This window comes from Equus przewalskii, chromosome 9, assembly GCF_037783145.1.
Source record: "Equus przewalskii isolate Varuska chromosome 9, EquPr2, whole genome shotgun sequence".
In the NCBI taxonomy this organism is placed as follows: Eukaryota; Metazoa; Chordata; class Mammalia; order Perissodactyla; family Equidae; genus Equus; species Equus przewalskii.
In genome coordinates, this window is record NC_091839.1 from 55179503 (window position 1) to 55193363 (window position 13861).

General features: G+C 40.2%; 1 long non-coding RNA gene across 1 annotated transcript; it reads left to right on the forward strand.

Moving 5' to 3' along the window:
- Positions 1 to 2199: 2199 nt before the first annotated feature.
- On the forward strand, positions 2200 to 3993 carry LOC139073361 (uncharacterized). The gene is made up of 3 exons (XR_011522013.1): positions 2200 to 2333; positions 3203 to 3367; positions 3873 to 3993. It is a non-coding gene; the product is annotated as an uncharacterized lncRNA (long non-coding RNA).
- Positions 3994 to 13861: the final 9868 nt, after the last annotated feature.

Genomic DNA, 13861 nt, shown 5'->3' on the forward strand with positions numbered 1-13861 from the left:
TCTGGTTTCCATTTTTAGATGTCTTGCCTAATTTTGAAAGATGCCCAGAATTCTTCCAAGATACACACTCCAAACAAATAAAATGCAATGTGGTTTGATACTGTGGTAATCACTCAATCAATTACCTTTTAATCAAAATGCTGTAGTAATCCCAAATTCCTCACAGGATAAAAGTGGCTATTGGGGGACCCTGATTAGTTCTCCCAGTTGATTTTATGACTCATTCATTTGGAGCTTATTGGATTTACAGTTTAGACTCCAAACCCAAAAGGATATAGTTAGAGCAGAATATTGAATTTTCAACTGCCTCACACTTCATGCATCTTCCATTTTTCTCTGTTTTGCATATGGTCAGAGTCTGTGATAAAGATCTATCTCAATACCTCTATTTTCCTTATTAATTAACCAAAACAGGGCCGGCCCGGTGGCGCAGTGGTTAAGTGCGCACGTTCCACTTCAGCAGCCCAGGGTTTGCTGGTTCAGATCTCGGGTGCGGTCATGGCACCACTTGGCAAGCCATGCTGTGGTAGGCGTCCCACATATAAAGTAGAGGAAGATGGGCACGGATGTTAGCTCAGGGCCAGTCTTCCTCAGGAAAAAAAAAAAAAAAGAGGAGGATTGGCAGCAGTTAGCTCAGGGCTAATCTTCCTCAAAGAAAAAAAAAAAACAAAATAGAAATTCCATAACTTAATCAGGATTTTGTCAATTTACATCCCCAAATTTTTCTTGACAGTTAAAAAAATACACATTCATCAGAAGGAAAAAACCAACAAAGGAAGAGGTGACGAAGGAGTTCGCTCTCGGCCTGAGAAGGAGGCACATGTGTGTGGTCAGACTCAGGGCTGAGCAGCCTAGGGAGCCAGGTAGTTACAGCCTGTCATGAGCCAGTACATCCTGACCATTGGCTCCCCATCTCCTCTCTCTGCCGGAATTTCCCCAGTAGGTTCAGCTGTAAAACCTGCGAGACCAGAAGTAGAGGGAGGTACACATCGGCTGTAGAAAAAGTCTGATTAAATGCCACTCCTCCTCTTATTCTGTCGGGAGATAAAATATGTATTTACATAACATATTTAATTTGAACTTTAAATTTCATTGGTGTAATACATATTTTGCTTAAAAATGAGGCTAAGCGTTCCTGTTGGGAATTATGCTGCCGCTTACATAAGTCAGACATAGGGGTTTTGAAATGGCTCGATCTCTATAAAAATATAATAAACTTCACGTAAATAGTTGCCTGCTTGGGCTTTTGAAATTGCTTAGTTTTTATTTAAATTTGAAAATATTGGGAATGACAAAAAAGACATATTTAGCCCTGGAACTGACTGTATTTGTCTTTCAAACCTTGGATGCCAACGTGACATGTAATGTTTCCGGTACTCCACAGCCAGGCACACAGCCCAACCTGGGTTTTAAAATCTGGGGACTAGAGCTTGGTAAATGCTTTTGCTGGACGATGGCCGTGGTTGGGATCTTTACTATAGGACAAGACTTCAATCATGATCCCAAAAGGATGATATCCACACCACGAGGGAGCTAAATTTAACGAGTCTTAGGAAACAAAATGATCACCTTTCTTAAAAAACTAACATCCTTGTCATATATGCAAATTCAGCAGGAGTTAGAATATATCAGGACTTCTCATTTAGCTGATTTTTTATTTAATGTAATTTAAAATAAATTTAGGTACATTGAATAAGTACAGCAGAATTGCCACAGCATTATGGAAATTTGGAAACTAGAGAAAAAAATTCTCATAGTTTCCCCTAAGAAGTAACATCATTTTGGTCTGTTTAATGGGTGATTCCCCAGCTGACCCCGCGTCAGAATCACCGGGGAAGCTTGTTACGTCGCCAATCCCCGTTCCTTCCCTGAGTCAGAATCTCTGTGAGTAGGACTCCTGGGATTTATATTTTTAACAAGCTCCCCAGTTGATTCTGATTTGCAGCTGGGAGATTAACTTGTTCTGCTACCCAGGGGATCATTTTGTCACCAGTTCATCTGGAGGGCCCATTCCAGGCTTGGCTGCACAGATCATCTGTGCCTAAGGGCAGTGGGAAGCCACTAAGGGCTCAAGGCGGGAGGTGACTTGATCTCATTTGCTTTTTAAAGCTTTCTTTGGAGTTAGTGAGTAGACAGAACTTGAGGGGAGCCAGACTTGGAGTCAGAGAGATAAATTATGACACATGGTGAGGATGGAGCGAAGTGGACACAGCTGAGGCATATTTAGAAGGTGGAATTGGTAGAACCTGGTGATGGCTGGATTTAAGAAGGAAATAACCAGACCTCTTCCAGGCTTACGGAATATCAAGAGGACCTCCCAGCTTAGGAAACAGGTAAGGACCTTATCTGTATATATCTTTTACTACAATTTGTCTCAAATACTTTGCCAAAAGTTGGTGTTTAATTATGTATTTTAATTTGGGCAAAATATAACTATCATTAATTATAAGGTAATCTTCAAAAGGGAAGAGTAGTAACTTCACAATGGAGAAACCAGGCAGACACTACCTTAACTAAGTGATCCAAACCAACAGTACCAGGAACAAGACAGACAGACCATGTGCCCCCTGACGTGATGCACTGAGAAGGGCCCAACATCGCATCTGCAGTATTCTTGCCAAAAATGCAGAAATTCATTCTATTTATGAGAAAACATCAGACAAACTAAAAATGAGGGAGAGTCTACAAAATAACTTGCCAGTCCTCTTCAAAGGTGTCAAGGTCATTGAAAGGCAAGGGAGAACTTGGCACTGTCACAGACTGGGGAGGCTAAGGAGACATGACAACTAAATACAATGTGGGACCCAGGGCAGAAAAAGAACCTTGAGTGGGAAAACTGACAAAATTTAAATAAGCTGTGTAGGTTAGTTAATAGTAGTATATTAGTGATAGTTTCCGGGTTTTGATAATTGTACTATGATTATGGGAGATAACATTAGGGAAATCTGGGTGAAGGGCATATGGGTTCTTTCTACTATTTTAGCAGCTTTTATGTACATCTAAATTAAAAATTTTAAAAATTACAAGGGACATTCATCTTTGCAACATTTTAAAAAATATTAGTAAAAGACACTTTTAAAAAGGTATGCAGTTTCTGGGATAGACAATACTGGTGCTTGAAACAACATGTATATGAGGTGGCCAATATCTATGTGAATTAGTTCTGGTTCCTCTGTGTCTAATAATTTTCCTTCTTCACCAGTTTGGACTGCTTCAGGCTACAGAACTTCCGTATTTCCACCATCTTGATCATTGCTCTCAGCTGGGGCTCTTGACATTGTGGGGTGGCTGAGAGCAAACTCCCGTGTGACAAGTGAGGCCATGTAAGAACACTCCTGGGCTGACGTGCTGAAGGCAAGAATGAGAGGTAGACAAACTCTGTCTGTAATAACTGTTCCCTCATTTCCCTTCTGGAATCATCCCTTCCCACAGCCTACCTTCCTACTCTGACCATTCTCTCCCTTGCCAAGCAGACCTGAAACACACTTCATTTACATGTTATCCCACACAGCCTTGCTATTCGCTGGGAAATGGCAAAAATCAGCTCAGAAGTTCAGGTGTTAACAAATGAGGAAGCCCCTCCCAGTTATCTTCCCTCTCAAAAGACGTTCGCATTTAACAACTGTCGCGGACAAATTAGAGGGAGTTTTACACTCGGAGGCAAGACCAGAGCTGGGAAGTTCCTCATGTTCTGAAGTCATCAGGTGCTTGCAACCTATGGGGACTGAGGTTGCAGGGGACCTGGCACTCTGGAAACGGCCAATAGCAGGGCCAACACCTGAATGGCCTAGGGGAAGTAACACCTGTGCTAACTTCTATCCTTTTCCCCAGAATTTAGAGTTGTTATGTTTTGATGCTGACCTTGTTTTCAGGTTAACCTCGGTTTGACTCCCTCTTCAAAATGGCTGGAAGCTGTTGCCTTTGATCCTCACCAAAGCCTTTAATACTTTGGAGCCAGAGAACAGTATTATATTTTTCAGTGCCATCTAAATGTAAGTCACTTTCTAAATCACATATTACCACTAAAGGAGTTTGTTTACAATTCCTATGGTTATTTGGCGTTAATTTCCATAAATGGCCGCCAAGACTTTTTCTCTTGAACAGTAGAGAAAAACGATGGCTTTCTTAGTCGGGGCTCGGGGCTCTGAGCTCCTGAGCAGAGAGAAGCCCCTGAAGTGGATTCAGGGTGGTATTCACCCGATGTAGTATCAGCAGTCTGATCTACAGAAGCAGGCGCAGTAGAGGGGAGAGGGCCCGCTGTGTCCCGAGAGGTGAACTCTGACAAAAGGACCACTGCTCAAAATAGCCCTTGTCCTCCTTGCTGGGACCTGATAACCAAGCTTTAATCTCACTTGCTCCCTGTCACCTGCCTTTGCCACTTGACATAGCAGTTCTCCAGGTGGCTATTCCTGGATGGTGTTCCTCCAGAGAGTCATTGGCTCCTTTTCCTCTTTATTTCACTACCAGAGTTTGTTTATTTTGACAACTTTATGGAAGTATAATTTATACACTGTAAAATTCACTCAAGTGTGCAATTCAATGGCTTTTTTGTAAATTTACTGGGTTGTGCAACCATTACTGTAATCCAGTTTTAGAACATTTTCATCACCCTAGTAAGATCCGTTATGTCCAACTAGTTAAGCCCCATTTTCACCCCCATCTCCAGGCAACCTCTTATCTATGTTGCTCTGTCTTTACAGATTTGCCTTTTCTGAACATTTCATATGAGTGGAATCTTGCAGTGCGTGGTCATCTGTGTCTGGCTTCTTTCATTTAGCATTGTGTTTTTTTCTTTTTTTTTTTTAAAGATTTTATTTTTTTCCTTTTTCTCCCCAAAGCCCCCGGTACATAGTTGTATATTCTTCGTTGTGGGTCCTTCTAGTTGTGGCATGTGGGACGCTGCCTCAGCGTGGTTTGATGAGCAGTGCCATGTCCGCGCCTAGGATTCGAACCAACGAAACACTGGGATGCCTGCAGCTGAGCGTGCAAACTTAACCACTCGGCCACGGGGCCAGCCCCAGCATTGCGTTTTTTGAGGCTCATCTATGAGGTAGCAGGTCAGAGGTTTTTCTTGTGAATGGGTTCCTGCTGCCCCAATCTCAAAATTCCTTAAAGGTGCTAAGACCACACGCTCTTTAAATGGTTCTCCTGCTTCTCTTTATGTTCTCCTTCAGTCGTGTTCCACATGGCTGTCAGGTTCCTCCCTGTTCTTTGCCTGCTCTGCGCCCCCGATGGCCTCACCTGGGCTGAGCCGCCCTGCCCTCTCCAGTCTGTCCCGCTACATTCAGGTCTTTATTTAAATGTTGCTTCCTCAGAGAGGTCCTCTCTGACCTCTGGCTAAAATTGCATTCCTTGTATGACTATTCACTTGCCTTACTTTGTGTTTCTTCATAGTTCATTAATTTCTGAAATTATATTCTGTTTACCTTTTTAAAAAACTTTTTTAAAATTGAAATCTAATTGACAACATACTAGTTTCAGGGGTACAACATAATGATTCAATATGTGTGTATGTTGTGAAATGATCACTGCAATAAGTAGTTAACATTCATCCCCACACACATAGTTACAAACTATTTTTCTTATGAGAACTTTTTAAGATCTACTCTTTTAGCACCTTTCAAATATACAGTACAGTATTATTAACTATAGTCACCATGCTGTACATTACATCCCTATGGCTTATTTATTTTATAACTAGAAGTTTGTACCTTTTGAACCCCTTCACCCGTTTCATACTCCCGTCTCCCAACCCTGCCTTTGGCAACCACCAATCTGTTCTTTGTATCTATGAGTTTGGTTTGTTTTTTCTTTTTCGATTTCACGTATAAGTGAGATCATATAGTATTTGTCTTTCTCTGTGACTTATTTCAGTTAGCATAATGCCCTCAAGGGCCATCCATGTTGTCACAGTGGCAAGATTTTCTTCTTTTATGTGGATGAATAATACCCCACTTTATAAATATATATATGTATTTGTATATGTATATATGTATATCACATTTACTTTTTTCATTCATCCATCGATGGACACTTAGGTTGTGGCCGTATCTTGGCTACTGTAAGTAATGCTGCAATGAATGTTGGGGTGCATACATCTTTTCGAGTTAGTGTTTTCATTTTCTTCAGAATACCCAGAATTGGGATTGCTGGATCATATGGTACTTCTATTCTTAATTTTTGAGGAAACTTCATACTGTTTTCCATAGTGGCCGCACCAATTTGCATTCCCACCAACAGTGCACAAGGGTTTCCTTTTTTCCACATCCTTGCGAACATTTATTTCTTGTCTTTTTGATAATAGCCATTCTAACAGATGTGAGGTGATATCTCCTTGTGGTTTTGATTTGTATTTCCTTGATTAGTGATGTTGAGCATCTTTTCACGGACCTGTTGGCCATCTGTATGTCTTCTTTGAAAAAATGTCCGTTCAGATCCTCTGGCCGTTGATTAATCGGATTTTGTTTTTGCTATTGAGTTGTATGAGTTCTTTACATATTTTGGATATTAAACCCTTATCGGATATATGATTTGCAAGTATTTTCTCCCATTCTGTGGGTTACCCTTTCATTTTGTTGATGGCTTCCTTTGCTGTGCAAAAACTTTTTAGTTTGCTGTAGTCCCACTTGTTTATATTTTGCTTTTGTTGCCTTGCTTTTAGAGTGAGATCCAAAAAATCATTGCTAAGAATGATGTCAAGGAACTACTTACTGCCTATGTTTTCTTCTAGCAGTTTTATGGTTTCAAGTCTCACATTCAAGTCATTAATCTGGTTTGAGTTAATTTTTGTGTGGGTATAAGATAGTGGCCAAGTTTCATTCTTTTGCATGTGGCTGTCCAATGTTCCCAACACAATTTATTGAAGACATAGTTCTTTCCCCACTGTATATTCTTGGCTCCTTTGTCATAAATTAATTGATCATATATACCTGGGTTTATTTCCAAGCTCTCTTTTCTGCTCCATTGATCTGTTTGTTTTTACGCCAATACCATACTACTTTGATTACTATAGCTTAGTAACATAGTTTGAAATCAGGAAGCATGATGCTTCTAAGCTTTGTTCCTTTTCAAGATTGCTTTGACAGTTCAGGGTCTTTTGTGGTTCCAAATCAATTTTGGGATTGTCTTGTTCTATTTCTGTGAAAAATGCCATTGGAATTTTGATAGGAATTGCATTGAATCTGTAGATTGCTTTGGGTAATATGGACATTTTAACAATATTAATTCTTTCAATCCATGAGCACAGAATTTCTTTCTATTTATTTGCGTCATCTTCAATTTCTTTTATCAATGTCTTATAGTGTTCAGTGTACATTTCATCTCCTTAGTTAAATCTACTTCTAGGTATTTTATTCTTTTTGATGCAATTATAAATGGGATTTATTTTTAATTTTTGTTTATGATAGTTCATTATTAGTGTTTAGAAATACAGCAGATTTTTGTATATTGATTTTGTATCCTACAACTTTACTGAATTCATTTACTTGTTCTAACAGTTTTTAGGTGGTGTCTTTAGGGTTTTCAACATAATATGATGTCATCTGCAAATAGTGACAGTTTTAGTTCTTCCTTTTTGATTTAGAAGCCCTTTATTTCTTTTTCTTGCCTAATTGCTCTAGGTAGAGCACTTGCAATACTATGTTGAATAAAAGTGGTAAGAGTGGGCATCCTTGTCTTGTTACTGATATTACAGGAAAAGTTTTCAGCTTTTCCCCACTGAGCATGATGTTAACTGTGGGCTTGTCATATATGGCCTGTATCAGGTTGAGGTATGTTCTGTCTATACCCACTTGGTTGAGAGTTTTTATCATAAATGGATGTTGAATTTTGTCAAATGCTTTTTTTGCATTTATTGAGATGACCATATGATTTTTATCCTTCATTTTGTTAATGTGGTGTATTATTTGTGAAGGCTGAATCATCTTTGCATCCCTGGAATAAATCCCACTTGATCATGGTGTATGGTCCTTTTAATGTATTGTTGAATTTGGTTTGTTAACACTTTGTTGAAGATTTTTGCATCTATGTTCATCAGGAATATTGGCCTGTCACTTTCTTTTCTTGAGGTTATTTTGTCTGGTTTTGGCATGAGGGTAATTCTGGCCTCATAAAATGAGTTTGGAAGCATTCCTTCCTCTTATTCTCTTTGGAAGAGTTTGAGAAGGATTGGCATTAATTTTCTTTGAATATTTGGTAGAATTTGCACATGAAGCTATCTGGTCCTGGACTTGTTTGTTGGGAGGTTTTTGATTACTGATTCAATCTCCGTACTAGCAATAGGGTTGTTCAGTTTTTAAATTTTTTCGTGATTCAGTCTTGGTAGGTTATATGTTTCTAGGAATTTGTCCATTTCTTCTAGGTTGTTCAATTAGTTGGCATATAGTTGTTCATAGTAGTCTTATGATTCTTTGTATTTCTGTGGTATCAGTTGTAATGTCTCCTCTTTCATTTCCGATTTTGAGTTCTCTCTCTTTCTCTTGGTGAGTCTAGCTAAATGTTTGTCACTTTTGTTTATCTTTTCAAAGAACCAGCTCTTAGTTTCATTGACTTTTTTTTCTCTATTGTATCTTCCAGTCTCTCTTTCATTTATTTCTCCTTTTATCTTTGTTATTTCCTTCCTTCTGCTAACTTTGGGCTTCATTTGTTCTTCTTTTCCTAGTTCTTTGAGGTATAAAGTCAGGTTGTTTATTTGAGATTTTTCTTGTTTCTTGAGGTAGGTGTTTATCACTATGAACTTCCCTGTTTTGACTGCTTTTACTTCATCCCATAAGTTTTGGTATGATATATATCCATTTTCGTTTGTCTCAAGGTATTTTTTTTTTTTTAAAGATTTTATTTTTTCCTTTTTCTCCCTAAAGCCCCCCGGTACATAGTTGTGTATTCTTCATTGTGGGTTCCTCTAGTTGTGGCATGTGGGACGCTGCCTCAGCGTGGTCTGACAAGCAGTGCCATGTCCGCGCCCAGGATTCGAACCGACGAAACACTGGGCCGCCTGCAGCAGAGCGTGCGAACTTAACCACTCGGCCACGGGGCCAGCCCCTGTCTCAAGGTATTTTTAATTTCTCTCTTGATTTCTTCTTTGACCTATGGTTGTTCAGTAGCATGTTGTTTAATCTCCATATATTTGTGAATTTTTGTTTTTTTCTTGTAATTGATTTGTTTCATACCGTTGTGGTCAGAAAAGATGCTTGCTTGATTTCAATCTTTTTAAATTTAAGACTTGTTTTGTGTCCTAACATATCCTCTAACCTGGAGAATGTTCCATGTGCACTTGAGAAGAATGTATATTTTGTTGCTTTTGAATGGAATTTTTTTTTTTTTGGTATATATTTTTTGTATATATTTGTTAAGTCCATTCGATGTAATGTGTCATTTAAGGCCAATGTTTCCTTATTGATTTTCTGTCTGGATGATCTATCCATTGATGTAAGTGGCATAAAGTCCCCTTCTATTATTGTATTGCTGTCTATTTCTCCTTTTCGTTCTGTTAATATTTTTTAGGTGCTCCTATTTTGGGTGCATAAATACTTACAAAGGTTATATCTTCCTGTTGAATTGACTCCTTTGTCATTATGTGATGACCTTCTTTGCCTCTTATTACAGTCTCTGTCTTAAAGTCCTATTTTTTCTGATATAAGTATAGCTACCCCAGCTTTATTTTGGTTTCATTTGCATGGAATATCTTTTTTTCACCCCTTCACTTTCAGTTTGTGTGTATCCTTACATCTGAAGTTTGTCTCTTGTAGGCAGCATTATAGATGACTCTCGTTTTTTTTTTTAACTGAGATATACTTGACATATAATAATATATTTCAAGTATAGAACATAATGATTCAATATTTGTATATATTGTGAAATGATCACCACACTAAGTCTAGTTAACGTCAATCGCCACACATAGATGGGTCATTTTTTTATCCATTCAGTCACTCTATGTCTTTTGATTGGAGAATTTAGTCCATTTACACTTAAAGTAATTATTGATAGGTATGTACTTATTGCTGTTCATTGTTTTCTGGCTTTTTTGTAATTGTTTTCTTTCTTCTTCTCTTGCACTCTTTGTGATTTGATGATTTTCTATAATGATATGCTTAAATTTCTTTATCTTTTTTGTGTCTACTATAGGTTTTTGCTTTGTGGTTACCATCAGGCTTACATAAAACCACTTATATTTATAACAGTCTATTTTAAGTTGATATCATCTTAAGTTTGAACACATTCTGAAGAGCCATATTTTACTCCCTCCCCCACATTGTTTTTCATGTCAGTTAACATCTTTTTAACTTGTGTATCCAATAACAAATTATTGTAATTACAGTTATTACTACTTTTGTCTTTTAACCTTTTATACTAACTTTATAAGTGATTGACCCACCACCTTTATGTTAGATTATTCTAAATTTTTCTATATATTTATCTTTGCCAGTGAAATTTACACTTTCATATGTTTTCCTGTTACTAATTAGCACTCTTTTTTTTCCTTAAGATTGGCACCTGGGCTAACAACTGTTGCCAATCTTTTCTTTTCTCCACCCCCCCTCCCCTGCGCTTTATCTCCCCAAACCTCCCCTGCACACAGCTGTATATCCCAGCCACAGGCCCTTCCAGTTGTGGGATGCCGCCTCAATGTGGCCTGATGAGTGGTGCCATGTCCGCACCCAGGATCCGAACCCTGGGCCACCGCAGCAGAGCACGCAAACCCAACCACTCAGCCATGAAGCCGGCCCCTAATTAGCACTCTTTCATTTCGGCTTAAAGAGGTCCCTTTAACATTTCTTGTAAGGCTGCTCTAATGGTGATGAACTCCTTTAGCTTTTGCTTCTCTGGAAAACTCTTTCTCTCTCCTTCAACTTGGAAGGATAACTCTGTTGGGGTAGAGTATTTTTGGTTGGAAGTTTTGTTTTCTTTCTTTTGGGGCTTTGAATCCATTATTCTACTCCCTTCTGGCCTACAAAGTTTCTACTGAAAAATCTGCTCATAGTCTTATGGGAGTTCTCGTGTTTGTAACAAGTTGTTTTTCTCTTGCTGCTTTTAAGATTCTCTTCGTGTTTTTAACTTTTGATAGTTTAAAGTGTTTTGGTGTGGGTCTCTTTGGATTTCTCTTATTTGGGATTCTCTGGGCTTCCTGGATCTGAATGTCTGTCAGATTAGAAGCCTGCCCCTCAGGCCAAAGCTTTAAGATAAGCAAATAGGCCTCTTTCACAAAATGGCTGGGCACTTGTCAATTGGCTGCCTCTCTGCTGGGCCCTGGGGAGTAGCTGGGTGAGTCCCTGCAGCTTCTTAAGAACTGGTTTTTAGGTGGGTGAAATGAGTAAACAGGGTCAAAAGGTAGAAACTTGCAGCTATAAATAAGTTCTGGGGTGTAATGTATGACATGATGACTATAGTTAGTAATACTGTATTGTATGTTTGACAGTTGCTAAGACAGAGGTTAAAAAAAGCTATTAGAATTTCCTATAGTCTTACAGTTTTTCTTTATCTTTCAAATTAAAAATGTGACCAGACTGCAAAAACAAACAAAAAACTGTTTCTCAGTTCACTGTAGTCTTGTGGGTCTCATGGATGTAAGCCCCATTGGCTTTCAAGTCTAGATGTTTTGGGGGCTCATCTCTCAGGTGCAAGTCTTAAAAGTTGGGATGCCAGATGTGGGGTCCAAACCCTTCACTCCTCAGGGAGAAGCTCAGAGTTGTGAATTCCCTCTCAACCATGGGTGGCCATGCCAGGGGTGGGCTTTATGGTGAGGTTGTGTCTCAGCCTCTCCCACTTGTTTGCATGTGGGTTTCTTCTCATTTGCTGATGTGTAGGAGTTGCTCATCTAGTTTTTGGGTTTCTTTCAGAGGACGTTGTTCTGCACATAGCTGTAGCTTTGGTGTGTCCATGAGAGGAGGTGAGTTCAGGACCCTCCTATGTTACCATCTTAAACTGGAACTCTGTTTATTATCTTGTTACTAGACTAACCAGCCCTGGTCTAGTGGCCAAGATTCGGTGTTCTCACCACCTGTGGCCTGGGTTCATTTCCCTATCAGGGAACCACACCACCCATCTGTCAGTTGTCATACTGTGGCATCTGCATGTTACTGTGATTCTGAAAGCTATGCCACCAGTATTTCAGGTACAAGCAGGGGCACCCATGGTGGACAGGTTTCAGTGGAGCTTCCAGAGTAAGATAGACTAGGAAGAAGGACCTGGCCACCCACTTCCAAAAAAACTGGCCATGAAAACCCTATGAATAGCAGCAGAGCATCATCTGATATAGTGCTGGAAGGTGAGAGGATGTTGCAAAAAGACCGGGCAGGGTTCCACTCTGCTATGCACAGGGTCGCTAGGAGTCAGAATCGACTCTATGGCACAAACAACAAAAAAACTAGTGGGTAAGAGTGCAGTCTCTGAGGTCCAGCTGTCAGGGTTACTGCCCTGCCTGCCCACTTCCTGGCTGTGCAACTTGGGCCTCTGCCAATGAAGGCTAAGGGTAACACATGGTTTATAAGTTTTGCTTGAGGACAAACATATCTATACACAGAGTGCTTAAGCAGGGTGGCACAGGGGACTCAGCAACATAACTTATTGTCTCTCTCCTCCTTCTGGAGGGTCAACTTCACGAGGGTAGGACTTTTCTTTTTTTTACCCCCAACTCCTGGAACATAAGTGGTTGCAGAATATAGCTAAGTATTTCTTATTCATTGGTGTCAGCCCTCATCCCACTGGCCTGATCACCGCCTTAGTCTGTTGCTTTTTTTTTTTCTGCTTTATTTCCCAAACCCCGCCCCCCCCCCCCCCCCAGTACATAGTTGTATATCTTAGTTGCAGGTCCTTCTAGTTGTGGGACGTGGGACGCCGCCTCAACGTGGCCTGATGAGTGGTGCCATGTCCATGCCCAGGATCCGAACCCTGGGCCGCCACAGCAGAGCACGCGAACTTAACCACTCGGCCACGGAGCCAGCCCCAATGACTGTTGCTTTTTTACAGCCCTTCTCATAGCTTTCCAGCCTGTTTTTAACTCATCTTTGAGTCTTTGTAACCCTTCTGGGCACTGGCTATGTGGTTTTCCCTGGGGGACTCCCCAAGGCTGGTAAAATTGTCTGATACACATGGGGATGGGTGACAGGCTTAGCTGAAATTTATCCCTTCAAACTAGCAGCACCACTTGTGTGTAACTGCTAAGCCTTAGTGGGAGTGTTAGGAAATGTGACTCATCACGAAGTCTTACAGTATTCCAGGTGTATACACATTAAATGTAGCTTTTTTCCCCCAAAACACAATAGACGAGTGTAAGACAAAAGGGCAGAAAACAGGACAGAGTGGAAGGTGGCATCTAATATGGAAGATACTGAGATCTGGGAAGGAACTCAACCTTAAGTCTTACTTCCAATGTTTAAGGCTTAAAAAAGCTACCTTTGGTGTGTGGGCTCAGATGTCCAGCTAAAATCTAGATACAGAAATTGGCTTGGGAAAGTGAGCTCACAGTTGGAGGCCAATTATAAGTGTATTACTTTGTTCATTCTTCATAATTGCCAGTTACTAAATGACAGGTTGGGACTTGACCCTGGGCCTGACTGATGGCTCCTGTAGCTCAGAGCCTACACACGGTATTTCCACCTCTTCTGTGAAGCAGGAGACCTCAGTGAGAAAGGATGGCTGGATTCTGTGCAGGCTGGAAAATGCTCTGGACTAAGTGGCTGCAACTCAGCTGTCTGCACTTCAAACAACCCAGCTGGTCCAGGAAAAAGGCTACCTTTGGTGTAGCCATGCAAATGCATTTTATTTATTTATTTTCTACTGTGCTGGTCAGCAGATACGTGGCAGTTAGTCCATGTTAGCATCTCTTTGGGTAGATGGTGATGACGTCAGTCTCTGCGTGCAC